This window comes from Mus musculus, chromosome 2 (genome assembly GCF_000001635.26).
Source record: "Mus musculus strain C57BL/6J chromosome 2, GRCm38.p6 C57BL/6J".
Classification (NCBI taxonomy): Eukaryota; Metazoa; Chordata; class Mammalia; order Rodentia; family Muridae; genus Mus; species Mus musculus.
In genome coordinates this window covers 80,824,672-80,839,424 of record NC_000068.7, presented here as the reverse complement: position 1 = coordinate 80,839,424, position 14,753 = coordinate 80,824,672, and the positions used below count along the sequence as shown (strand labels likewise).

General features: G+C 42.5%; 1 pseudogene; it reads right to left on the bottom strand.

Moving 5' to 3' along the window:
* On the bottom strand, nucleotides 652–2,330 carry Gm4735 (predicted gene 4735; annotated as a pseudogene).

Sequence of the window (14,753 nt, the reverse complement as noted above, 5' to 3'; positions counted from 1 at the left end):
ACACATCTGCTTTTCAATACAAGAACATACACAAAAATTATTTTCATTAACTAAAATGTTTACAGGTCTTTTCTTTCAACATATGTTCTATTTTTCATTTAGGATTTTTTTACCTACAGTACATTCATGCTTGAAATCTTTTTGTTTTAATGGTTGAATTACTTTCTTCTACCCACCATTATGCCTCAGTCCCCTGAAATGGAGAAGAACATTCAGGATGGAAAATGTTAACATAGACTATTCAGAAATAACAAAAGGAGTACTCTAAATATAGTACATGTAAAAAGGGGTATTTTAGTTGCATATAAAATTTTTTAAAGTTTGATGTTCTATATATCAAGAGGAATTCTTTAATGTAAGAACTGGTAACCATGTGAGTAATTCAAGGGAGATGTAGACAGTTGTTTATGTCATCTTAAGCTGGAGAAGTCCTTCCCAGCATGGTGTATATGAAGGAATCTAAAAAGGAGACCATCATGAGATTATAGACATATATTTATTCATGGCTGCAGTTACTGTTATTAAGAAAACTCTGTGACACTTGGTAAAGTGCCACTTCACAAGTAGTCAGTGTAAAACAAAACAAAAGTAATAAAACTCATGACAATATATGTGACTCTCAACAGATCGGTATCTCTAATTTAGAAAATATTTTTTTTTTTGGACTTCTGCGGCTTTTATTTTTGCATGTAAACCACTGGGGGGAGGGGGATCTTGATGGTGGGCACCCTAGAGATTACACTGGAGTTCCGAGGGCTCCAGACACTAGCTGGGAAGTCAGGTGACAGAAACAATGATTCAGACCAATCACATGATTGCAAAACTGGGTCTCCAGCAGGGATTCTGGTGGTCAGGTGTGGATGCCTAAGGAAGCAGTGACATGGGAGGGGCACGCACTGGGCTGGCCTTGAGCTGCTGGGATGACATCAGGGACAGAGGACCTAGCAGCTGGTGGCTCCAGGGATCTCCGGTCCATGCTTTATTTGGCCAGGGGGTTCCTGAAGGACCTGCCAGCAAACTTGGCTTTGCTGCCCAGCTCTTCCTCAATTCTAAGGATCTGGTTGTACTTGGCCAGGCGCTCGGATCGGCAAGGGGCACCAGTCTTGATCTGCCCAGTGCAGAGCCCCACCACCAGGTCTGCGATGAAAGTGTCCTCAGTTTCCCCAGATCGGTGGGACACCATGACGCCCCAGCCATTGGATTGGGCCAGCTTACACGCCTGCAGGGACTCGGTCACAGAGCCGATCTGGTTCACTTTGAGCAAGAGGCAGTTGCAGGACTTCTCGCTCGCAGCCTTGGCAATCCGCTTAGGGTTGGTCACTGTGAGGTCATCGCCCACCACCTGGATGCCCGCACTAGCCGTGAACTTCTGCCAGGCGCCCCAGTCGTCCTGGTCAAAGGGATCTTCGATGGACACCACTGGGTAGTTCTGGACGAAGGACTTGTACAGATCAGCCAGCTGGTCGGGCGTGATGTACCTGCTGGGGTCATCCGGAGACTTGAAGTCCAGGTCATACTTGCCAGACCTGTAGAACTCGGAGGCAGCCACATCCATGCCGATGACAACCTGGTCAGTGTAGCCGGCCTTTGCGATTGCAGTCTTGAGCAGCTCCAGTGCTTCTTTGTTCTCCAGGATGTTAGGTGCGAATCCACCCTCATCACCCACATTGGTGGCGTCCTTCCCGTACTTCTCCTTGATCACGTTCTTCAGGTTGTGGTAAACCTCTGCTCCAATGCGCATGGCTTCCCGGAAGCTGGATGCCCCCACAGGCAGGATCATGAACTCTTGCATGGCCAGCTTGTTGCCAGCATGAGAACCACCGTTGATCACATTGAAAGCCGGGACAGGCAGGATGACTTCAGGGTTGCCGGCCAAGTCAGCAATGTGGCGGTAAAGGGGCACCCCCTTTTCCACGGCACCAGCTTTGCAGACAGCCAGGGACACTCCCAGGATGGCATTTGCACCAAATTTAGATTTATTCTCTGTGCCGTCCATCTCGATCATCAGCTTGTCAATCTTCTCTTGCTCCACAACATTCACTTTCTTGCTAACCAGAGCAGGCGCAATAGTTTTATTGATGTGCTCAACAGCCTGTGAGACACCCTTCCCCATGAAGCGGGTCTTATCATTGTCTCGGAGTTCTAGGGCCTCGTAGATGCCAGTGGACGCACCGCTGGGCACCGCAGCTCGGAAGAGACCTTTTGCGGTGTACAGATCGACCTCAACAGTGGGATTCCCACGGGAGTCAAAGATCTCTCTGGCGTGGATCCTGAGAATAGACATGGCGAATTTCTGGCAGTAGGATCGCTGCAAAGCAAGGAAAGAGGGTCTAGAAAATATTTTTATCAGCTGGTAGGATTGCTTGACTGCTTTTTAGGTTTGTGTACTTATGTAATTATACTCCTGTAAAAGCTAAAATAGAACCTCTCTAAATTAAATTTTTCTCTGCTACATTAAATTTTTCAAAAACATTCTTTCAACCATCATAGTTCTAGAATTTTATACTTTAAGTTCTTAATATTTTAGAATGTAATAATCCCATTTGAAAAGATTTTTAGTATAACCATTTTATGATATCTACTTGGAAAAAAAGTATAATTCTAAAGAGCGCTTTTGAAACCAATTTGTTCCTTAAAGAGGTAGCTGTGTAGAATGAGTTCTTTCCTGATCCCAGTTACTCCCATGGGTATTTGCACTTTGCTGTGCATCTCCAATCACATAGCTCCCTGTTAGGTGTGTCTGCCTCACACTTTCCCAGAGAACTTCACATAACTTGTCCTTTTGATCTGAGTTTTTGACCTTTATTATTTTTCTCTGGCAATGAAACTAACTAGCCTTTTGTCTCTTTTATTCTATTTCCAACTACCATGAAAGATTCTCTTTCAAAGCCCTTTGTTTAAGTTCTTATTAGTCATCATTTACTAAGTCTCCATGGAGCCTTCCTGTGGCTTAAAGGTACTGGTATAATACACTCATCAAAGATGTCATTACTCTGAAACATTTGCTCTTGATCTTTCTTTGTCATTTGGTTTCCAGTTTCTCTCACTTAATATTTGCCAGTGATTCAGAATTAGCACAATGAGCTTTTGTAGTAGTCCCTGGAATCAGAAAGAGGAAACAATGTGTGTAATTAAGAAATATGTCTCCTTTCTCTATTTAAAATCCAAGAAATAAACAGCCTGCTGTTGAATACTCATTTCATGAACTTCCGAGAGGGACTGACTCACTCACCCACCTCACAAACCATGTCAGCCTTACCCAAGCGGTTCCTGAAGAATTCCCCTTCTCTTTTGTTTTGCTTTTGGGTGTAGTAAAAAAGTAGGTTCTGGTTTTATTTCAAGACCTTCCCAAATTTAAATCTGTGAGAAATGAAGAAGATAAAACTGTCCTCTGTGGCCCTCTGCATGAACGTTACATTTAATTTCAAGAAAACTGAACTATGAAAAGCTCATCAACAGAAAGCAGGGGATGTTTCCAGGGCTATTGTACATAAATGTGACTGTGTGGAGTCTTAGAGATCTCCGATAACACTCTACCAATGCTTCCTTTTTAAATCATTAGAATATATTCCCTGTGAGTACAAGGATACATTCTTACCATCTCAGGCTTTGGGTCACCAAAATTATCCTGAACTGTGCTTAAGCCGATAGAATTAATTAACACTCAAAGTAGAAAGCCTTTCAAAATAAAGGGTAGGATCTGGAGAGATGATTCAGTCTTTGAGAGCACTTGCTGCTTGCCCACAGGACCTGGGTTGGATTCCCAGCACCCACATGCTAACTCACAACCAGGAGCTCTAGATCTGATGTCCTCCGTCTTCCAAAGGAATGGAGCAACCAGGTGGTACACAGACATACATGCAGGTAAAACATCGTACACATAAAATAAAATAAAATAAAATAAAATAGAATTTAGTAGTAGTGGTAGCAATAGTAGTAGTAGTAGTATTTGTAGCAGTAGTAGCAGTATAGTAGTAAGGGTAAAGGATTTGTAAAGTACAAACAAAGGCTAGAGGAAACCACGTAATAATATAACTCCCTAATTAAGGGGAAACACTCTATGTATTACCTTTAAGTTTACATTAGGAATTGTCCTGCCCCTTCTTACAAATATCCCTTATTACCTTAGCTAAGTGACACCTGAAATTCTAAAATTAAAATTAGCCCTTCAGAGGGACTTGATAAAATACCCCAGGGAACACTGCCGTGTTCATCAGTCATTTTCTGTTTAGCTTGAATGGGTCTCAGAAGTGTTTCTTGAAGTAATTTCAATGTAAAAGTGAGAAGGAAAAGAAGTGAGAGAAAGGCTGAGACAGAACAACCCCAAACTATTAATAAATTGCATTGGGAATGAGCATGAAGAGTGAAATCACTGTGTATGTTGGCAGCATCCAGCAAAACTGTGACTCTGCTGATCAGTTTCCATGTACAGCACAGCACAGTAGCGTCAGATAAGAAGTAATAAACATGCTGATCTGAAGATATATTATTAATGTTCTGCAGCAAACTGCAACAATGATTAAGCTACAAGATAAACAACATGTTCTCCCCAGGGAAAATTTTTGTCACCAACATTGGAATCAACACTGCACAGGCACAATTAAAAGCACACCAACTTTTAGCACATTTTAGTTTTGAATTCTCTAGAGTAGCAAATCCCCACTGTTGCCTATGGCCCAAATGCTCCATTCCTGCAGCCTTCTCCCTGAAGTTGAAGTTGCTCTTTTCTCTTTCTCACAGAAAGAACCAACTGTATTGAAAACCAAGGTGGTCCAGCTAAGCTCCATGCTCTTCTTAAGACTTCCTTCAAGTCAAGATGTACTGCAAGTCTGCAAGCATCATTAAGGGGAGAAATTCCTTACTTATGATGAGAACTGGAAGGCATTCTATATGCTACCAGAGGAGATTACTTAAGGTCTACTCAGTGAGATTAAACACATACTTAACACTGCTTGGATGACCAAGAGCAAGAGACTAGAGACCTAGGGTAAAACCAAATAAGACTGATCAAAAAGAGAAGAAGTAAGGGGAGGAAGAATGTAGTGATAAAATAAGTCTTAATGGTATTCTGCTATACTCATAGTTCAGTACATAGTATAGCCATCATCAGACAAACTTCCTCCTGCAGTAGTTATAAACAAACATAGAGACCCACAGCCAGACACTATTCAGAGAGTAAGACACCTTAGAACATCCAGCCCTAAATGGGATGCATGCATCAAATCCCTCTCTTCAGAACTCAGGGAACCTAATGGAAGAGGAGGTGGAAAGATTGTGTAAGAGCCAGAGGAGATAGAGGACACCAAGAAAATAAGACCCTTTAAATCAACAAGAGCGCCCTTCCGGTCCAAGCAGCACCGGGGTAGCTAGGGCGCAGAGTCGGCTGACACCCGCCAGCTACCCACAACACCCGTCATGCGATCTTAAGACTTCTGGTGAGTGGAACACAGCATCTGCTCCAATCCAATCGCACGGGACCTGAGACTGTATTAGTTAGGGAAGCAGAAAACCCGGCCTGAGTAGGGGCACAAGCCCCTTCCATTCCGAGCAGCACCGGGGTAGCTAGGGCACAGAATCGGCTGACACCCACTAGCTACCCACAACACCCAACACCCGCCACGGGATCTTAAGACTTCTGAGGATAGCAATCTGTCCTGCGCGGGAGCGCTTTGCCCGAGCATCAGCAGCAGACATCTTGGTTCCGGGACCCCGCCGAGTGTATCCTGCACAGCTCCAGAGAATACCAGATGGTGAAAGGCAAATGTAAGAATGCTACTAACAGAAATCAAGACCAAATCACCATCATCAGAAAGCAGCACTCCCACCCCACCTAGTCCTGGGCACCCCAACACAATCGAAAAGCTAGACCCAGATTTAAAAGCATATCTCATGAGGATGGTAGAGGACATCAAGAAGAACTTTAATAACTCACTTAAAGAAATACGGGAGAACACTGCTATAGAGTTACAAGTCCTTAAAGAAAAACAGGAAAACACAATCAAACAGGTAGAAGTCCTTACAGAAAAACAAGAAAACACATCCAAACAGGTAATGGAAATGAACAAAACCATACTAGACATAAAAATGGAAGTAGACACAATAAAGAAAACCCAAAGTGAGGCAACGCTGGAGATAGAAACCCTAGGAAAGATCTGGAACCATAGATGCGAGCATCAGCAACAGAATACAAGAGATAGAAGAGAGAATCTCAGGTGCAGAAGACTCCATAGAGAACATCGGCGCAACAATCAAAGAAAATACAAAATGCAGAAGGATCCTAACTCAAAACATCCAAGAAATACAGAACACAATGAGAAGACCAAACCTAAGGATAATAGGAGTTGATGAGAATGAAGATTTTCAACTTAAAGGGCCAGCAAATATATTCAACAAAATTATAGAAGGAAACTTCCCAAACCTAAAGAAAGAAATGCCCATGAACATACAGGAAGCCTACAGAACTCCAAATAGACTGGACCAGAAAAGAAATTCCTCCCGACACATAATAATCAGAACAACAAATGAACTAAATAAAGATAGAATATTAAAAGCAGTAAGGGACTTGGTTCCGGGACTCAGCAGATCTTAGGAAATTAGTCTGAACAGGTTAGAGGGTGCGCCAGAGAACCGGACAGCTTCTGGGACAGGCAGAAGCACAGAGCCGCTGAGGCAGCACCCTTGGCGGGCCGCAGACAGCCAGCCACCATCCGGACCAGAGGACAGGCGTCCGCCTGGCTTGGGAGGCGGCCTCAGCCTCAGCAGCAGCGGTCACCATCTGGGTTCCAGGACTCCGCGGGACCTAGGAAATTAGTCTGAACAGGTTACATGGTGCGCCAGAGAACCGGACAGCTTCTGGGACGGGCAGAAGCACAGAGCCGCTGAGGCAGCACCCTTGGCGGGCCACAGACAGCCGGCCACCATCCAGACCAGAGGACAGGTGTCCGCCTGGCTTGGGAGGCGGCCTCAGCCTCAGCAGCAGCGGTCGCCATCTTGGTTCCGGGACTCAGCAGAACTTAGGAAATTAGTCTGAACAGGTTAGAGGGTGCGCCAGAGAGCCGGACAGCTTCTGGGACGGGCAGAAGCACAGAGCCGCTGAGGCAGCACCCTTGGCGGGCCACAGACAGCCGGCCACCATCCAGACCAGAGGACAGGTGTCCGCCTGGCTTGGGAGGCGGCCTCAGCCTCAGCAGCAGCAGTCGCCATCTGGGTTCCGGGACTCCGCGGGACCTAGGAAATTAGTCTGAACAGGTTAGAGGGTGCGCCAGAGAACCGGACAGCTTCTGGGACAGGCGGAAGCACAGAGCCGCTGAGGCAGTACCCTTGCAGGCTGCAGACAGCCGGCCACCATCCGGACCAGAGGACAGGTGTCCACCTGGCTCGGGAGGCAGCCTCAGCCTCAGGAGCAGCGGTCGCCATCTTGGTTCCAGGACTCCCTGGAACTTAGGAATTTAGTCTGCACAGGTGAGAGTCTGCACCACAGAAGCTGACAGCTTCTGGGAACTGCCAAAGCAACACAGGTTCTGAGAGAGGCCCTGTTTTGGGCCTTCTTCTTCGACCAGGAGGAGGTCCAAAAGCAAGATATCTGCGCACCTTCCCTGTAAGAGAGCTTGCCAGCAGAGAGTGCTCTGAGCACTGAAACTCAGAGGAGAGAATCTGTCTCCCAGGTCTGCTGAGAGACGGTAACAGAATCACCAGAACAACAATCTCTAAACAGAGTCAACTATAACTACTAACTCCAGAGACTACCAGATGGCGAAAGGTAAACGTAGGAATCCTACTAACAGGAACCAAGACCACTCACCATCATCAGAACCCAGCACTCCAACTTCGCACAGTCCAGGGCACCCCAACACACCCGAAAACCTACACCTAGATTTAAAAGCATATCTCATGATGATGGTAGAGGACATCAAGAAGGACTTTAATAAATCACTTAAAGAAATACAGGAGAACACTACTAAAGAGTTACAAGTCCTTAAAGAAAAACAGGAAAACACAATCAAACAGGTAGAAGTCCTTACAGAAAAAGAGGAAAAAACATACAAACAGGTGATGGAAATGAACAAAACCATACTAGACCTAAAAAGGGAAGTAGAAACAATAAAGAAAACTCAAAGTGAGGCAACACTGGAGATAGAAACCCTAGGAAAGAAATCTGGAACCATAGATTTGAGCATCAGCAACAGAATACAAGAGATGGAAGAGAGAACCTCAGGTGCAGAAGATTCCATAGAGAACATCGGCACAACAATCAAAGAAAATGGAAAATGCAAAAAGATCCTAACTCAAAATATCCAGGAAATCCAGGACACAATGAGAAGACCAAACCTACGGATAATAGGAGTGGATGAGAATGAAGATTTTCAACTCAAAGGGCCAGCAAACATCTTCAACAAAATTATTGAAGAAAACTTCCCAAATCTAAAGAAAGAGATGCCTATGAACATACAAGAAGCCTACAGAACTCCAAATAGACTGGACCAGAAAAGAAATTCCTCCCGACACATAATAATCAGAACAACAAATGCACTAAATAAAGATAGAATACTAAAAGCAGTAAGGGAAAAAGGTCAAGTAACATATAAAGGCAAGCCTATCAGAATTACACCAGATTTTTCACCAGAGACTATGAAAGCCAGAAGAGCCTGGACAGATGTTATACAGACACTAAGAGAACACAAATGCCAGCCCAGGCTACTATACCCAGCCAAACTCTCAATTACCATAGATGGAGAAACCAAAGTATTCCACGACAAAACCAAATTCACACATTATCTCTCCACGAATCCAGCCCTTCAAAGGTTAATAACAGAAAAAAACCAATACAAGAACGGGAACAATGCCCTAGAAAAAACAAGAAGGTAATCCCTCAACAAACCTAAAAGAAGACAGCCACAAGAACAGAATGCCAACTTTAACAACAAAAATAACAGGAAGCAACAATTACTTTTCCTTAATATCTCTTAACATCAATGGTCTCAACTCCCCAATAAAAAGACATAGACTAACAAACTGGCTACACAATCAAGACCCAACATTTTGCTGTTTACAGGAGACACATCTCAGAGAAAAAGATAGACACTACCTCAGAATAAAAGGCTGGAAAACAATTTTCCAAGCAAATGGTATGAAGAAACAAGCTGGAGTAGCCATCCTAATATCTGATAAGATTGACTTCCAACTCAAAGTCATCAAAAAAGACAAGGAGGGGCACTTCGTTCTCATCAAAGGTAAAATCCTCCAAGAGGAACTCTCAATTCTGAATATCTATGCGCCAAATACAAGGGCAGCCACATTCATTAAAGAAACTTTAGTAAAGCTCAAAGCACACATTGCACCTCACACAATAATAGTGGGAGACTTCAACACACCACTTTCACCAATGGACAGATCATGGAAACAGAAACTAAACAGGGACACACTGAAACTAACAGAAGTGATGAAACAAATGGATCTGACAGATATCTACAGAACATTTTATCCTAAAACAAAAGGATATACCTTCTTCTCAGCACCTCATGGTACCTTCTCCAAAATTGACCACATAATAGGTCACAAAACAGGCCTCAACAGATTCAAAAATATTGAAATTGTCCCATGTATCCTATCAGATCACCATGCACTAAGGCTGATCTTCAATAACAAAAAAAATAACAGAAAGCCAACACTCACGTGGAAACTGAACAACACTCGTCTCAATGATACCTTGGTCAAGGAAGGAATAAAGAAAGAAATTAAAGACTTTTTAGAGTTTGATGAAAACAAAGCCACAATGTACCCAAACCTTTGGGACACAATGAAAGCATTTCTAAGAGGGAAACTCATAGCTCTGAGTGCCTCCATGAAGAAACGGGAGAGAGCACATACTAGCAGCTTGACAACACATCTAAAAGCTCTAGAAAAAAAGGAAGCAAATTCACCCAAGAGGAGTAGACGGCAGGAAATAATCAAACTCAGGGGTGAAATCAACCAAGTGGAAACAAGAAGAACTATTCAAAGAATTAACCAAATGAGGAGTTGGTTCTTTGAGAAAATCAACAAGATAGATAAACCCTAAGCTAGACACACTAGAGGGCACAGAGACAAAATCCTAATTAACAAAATCAGAACTGAAAAGGGAGACATAACAACAGATCCTGAAGAAATCCAAAACACCATCAGATCCTTCTACAAAAGGCTATACTCAACAAAACTGGAAAACCTGGACGAAATGGACACATTTCTGGACAGATACCAGGTACCAAAGTTGAATCAGGATCAAGTTGACCTTCTAAACAGTCCCATATCCCCTAAAGAAATAGAAGCAGTTATTAATAGTCTCCCAGCCAAAAAAAGCCCAGGACCAGACAGGTTTAGTGCAGAGTTCTATCAGACCTTCAAAGAAGATCTAATTCCAGTTCTGCACAAACTTTTTCACAAGATAGAAGTAGAAGGTACTCTACCCAACTCATTTTATGAAGCCACTATTACTCTGATACCTAAACCACAGAAAGATCCAACAAAGATAGAGAACTTCAGACCAATTTCTCTTATGAATATCGATGCAAAAATCCTCAATAAAATTCTCACTAACCGAATCCAAGAACACATTAAAGCAATCATCCATCCTGACCAAGTAGGTTTTCTTCCAGGGATGCAGGGATGGTTTAATATACGAAAATCCATCAATGTAATCCATTATATAAACAAACTCAAAGACAAAAACCACATGATCATCTCGTTAGATGCAGAAAAAGCATTTGACAAGATCCAACACCCATTCATGATAAAAGTTTTGGAAAGATCAGGAATTCAAGGCCCATACCTAAACATGATAAAAGCAATCTACAGCAAACCAGTAGCCAACATCAAAGTAAATGGAGAGAAGCTGGAAGCAATCCCACTAAAATCAGGGACTAGACAAGGTTGCCCAATTTCTCCCTACCTTTTCAACATAGTACTTGAAGTATTAGCCAGAGCAATTCGACAACAAAAGGAGATCAGGGGGATACAAATTGGAAAGGAGGAAGTCAAAATATCACTTTTTGCAGATGATATGATACTATATATAAGTGACCCTAAAAATTCCACCAGAGAACTCCTAAACCTGATTAAACAGCTTCGGTAAAGTAGCTGGATATAAAATTAACTCAAACAAGTCAATGGCCTTTCTCTACACAAAGAATAAACAGGCTGAGAAAGAAATTAGGGAAACAACACCCTTCTCAATAGTCACAAAAAATATAAAATAAGTCGGCGTGACTCTAACTAAGGAAGTGAAAGATCTGTATGATAAAAACTTCAAGTCTCTGAAGAAAGAAATTAAAGAAGATCTCAGAAGATGGAAAGATCTCCCATGCTCATGGATGGGCAGGATCAACATTGTAAAAATGGCTATCTTGCCAAAAGCAATCTACAGATTCAATGCAATCCCCATCAAAATTCCAACTCAATTCTTCAACGAATTAGAAGGAGCAATTTGCAAATTCATCTGGAATAACAAAAAACCTAGGATAGCAAAAACTCTTCTCAAGGATAAAAGAACCTCTGGTGGAAACACCATGCCTGACCTAAAGCTTTACTACAGAGCAATTGTGTTAAAAACTGCATGGTACTGGTATAGAGACAGACAAGTAGACCAATGGAATAGAATTGAAGACCCAGAAATGAACCCACACATCTATGGTCACTTGATCTTCGACAAGGGAGCTAAAACCATCCAGTGGAAGAAAGACAGCATTTTCAACAATTGGTGCTGGCACAACTGGTTGTTATGTAGAAGAATGCGAATCGATCCATACTTATCTCCCTGTACTAAGGTCAAATCTAAATGGATCAAAGAACTTCACATAAAACCAGAGACACTGAAACTTATAGAGGAGAAAGTGGGGAAAAGCCTTGAAGATATGGGCACAGGGGAAAAATTCCTGAACAGAACAGCAATGGCTTGTGCTGTAAGATCAAGAATTGACAAATGGGACCTAATGAAACTCCAAAGTTTCTGCAAGGCAAAAGACACCGTCAATAAGACAAAGAGACCACCAACAGATTGGGAAAGGATCTTCCAACATATATAAAGAACTCAAGAAGGTGGACTTCAGAAAATCAAATAACCCCATTAAAAAATGGGGCTCAGAACTGAACAAAGAATTCTCACCTGAGGAATACCGAATGGCAGAGAAGCAGCTGAAAAAATGTTCAACATCCTTAATCATCAGGGAAATGCAAATCAAAACAACCCTGAGATTCCACCTCACACCAGTCAGAATGTCTAAGATCAAAAATTCAGGTGACAGCAGATGCTGGCGAGGATGTGGAGAAAGAGGAACACTCCTCCATTGTTGGTGGGATTGCAGGCTTGTACAACCACTCTGGAAATCCGTCTGGCGGTTCCTCAGAAAATTGGACATAGTACTACCGGAGGATCCAGCAATACCTCTCCTGGGCATATATCCAGAAGATGCCCCAACTGGTAAGAAGGACACATGCTCCACTATGTTCATAGCAGCCTTATTTATAATAGCCAGAAGCTGGAAAGAACCCAGATGTCCCTCACCAGAGGAATGGATACAGAAAATGTGGTACATCTACACAATGGAGTACTACTCAGCTATTAAAAAGAATGAATTTATGAAATTCCTAGCCAAATGGATGGACCTGGAGGGCATCATCCTGAGTGAGGTAACACATTCACAAAGGAACTCACACAATATGTACTCACTGATAAGTGGATATTAGCCCAAAACCTAGGATACCCAAGATATAAGATACAATTTCCTAAACACATGAAACTCAAGAAAAATGAAGACTGAAGTGTGGACACTATGCCCCTCCTTAGAAGTGGGAACAAAACACCCTTGGAAGGAGTTACAGAGACAAAGTTTGGAGCTGAGATGAAAGGATGGACCATGTAGAGACTGCCTTATCCAGGGATCCACCCCATAATCAGTATCCAAACACTGACAACATTGCATACACTAGCAAGATTTTATCGAAAGGACCCAGATGTAACTGTCTCTTGTGAGACTATGCCGGGGCCTAGCAAACACAGAAGTGGATGCCCACAGTCAGCTAATGGATGGATCACAGGGCTCCCAATGGAGGAGCTAGAGAAAGTACCCAAGGAGCTAAAGGGATCTGCAACCCTATAGGTGGAACAACATTATGAACTAACCAGTACCCCGGAGCTCTTGACTCTAGCTGCATATGTATCAAAAGATGGCCTAGTCGGCCATCACTGCAAAGAGAGGCCCATTGGACACACAAACTTTATATGCCCCAGAACAGGGGAACGCCAGGGCCAAAAAGGGGGAGTGGGCGGGTAGGGGAGTGGGGGTGGGTGGGTATGGGGGACTTTTGGTATAGCATTGGAAATGTAAATGAGCTAAATACCTAATAAAAAATGGAAAGAATAAAAGAAGAGTTCATAGCACTACTTCACATCCAGTTTCCTCTCTTCCCTTGGTGTTTGGGACTGAAGATGTGATCTGTCAGCTGCTTGATCTGCTGCCTGCTGCTGTACCTCACCAACCATTGTATATTCTCCCTCTGGAAATGTAAGCAAAAATAAACTCTTTCTTCCTTCAGAAAAAAAAAAAAAAAGCAGTAAGGGAGAAAGGTCAAGTAACATATAAAGGCAGGTCTATCAGAATTACACCAGATTTTTCACCAGAGACTATGAAAGCCAGAAGAGCCTGGACAGATGTTATACAGACACTAAGAGAACACAAATGCCAGCCCAGGCTACTATACCCGGCTAAACTCTCAATTACCATAGATGGAGAAACCAAAGTATTCCACAACAAAACCAAATTTACACATTATCTTTCCACGAATCCAGCCCTTCAAAGGATAATAACAGAAAAAGAAAAAGAAAAAAAAAAAAACAATACAAGGACAGAAATCACGCCCTAGAAAAAGCAAGAAAGTAATCCCTCAACAAAACAAAAAGAAGACAGCCACAAAACAGAATGCCAACTCTAACAACAAAAATAAAAGGAAGCAACATTTACTTTTCCTTAATATCTCTTAATATCAATGGACTCAATTCCCCAATAGAAAGACATAGACTAACAAACTGGCTACACAAACAGGACTCAACATTCTGCTGCTTACAGGAAACCCATCTCAGGGAACAAGACAGACACTACCTCAGAGTGAAAGGCTGGAAAACAATTTTCCAAGAAAATAGTCTGAAGAAACAAGCTGGAGTAGCCATTCTGATATCGAATAAAATCGACTTCCAACCCAAAGTTATCAAAAAAAAAGACAAGAAGGAACACTTCATATTCATCAAAGGTAAAATCCTCCAAGAGGAACTCTCAATCCTGAATATATATGCTCCAAATGCAAGGGCACCCACATTCATTAAAGAAACATTAGTAAAGTTCAAAGCACACATTGCACCTTACACAATAATAGTGGGAGACTTCAACACACCACTTTCATCAAGGGACAGATCATGGAAACAGAAACTAAACAGGGACACAGTGAACCTGACAGAAGTAATGAAACAAATGGACTTAACAGATATCAACAGAACATTTTATCCTAGAACAAAAGGATTTACCGTTCTCAGCACCTCCTGGTACCTTCTCCAAAATTGACCATATAATTGGTCACAAAACAGGCCTCAACAGATACAAAAATATTGAAATCATCCCATGCATCCTATCAGACCACCATAGACTAAGGCTGATCTTCAATAACAACATAAATAATGGAAAGCCAACATTCACGTGGAAACTGAACAATACTCTTCTCAATGACACCTT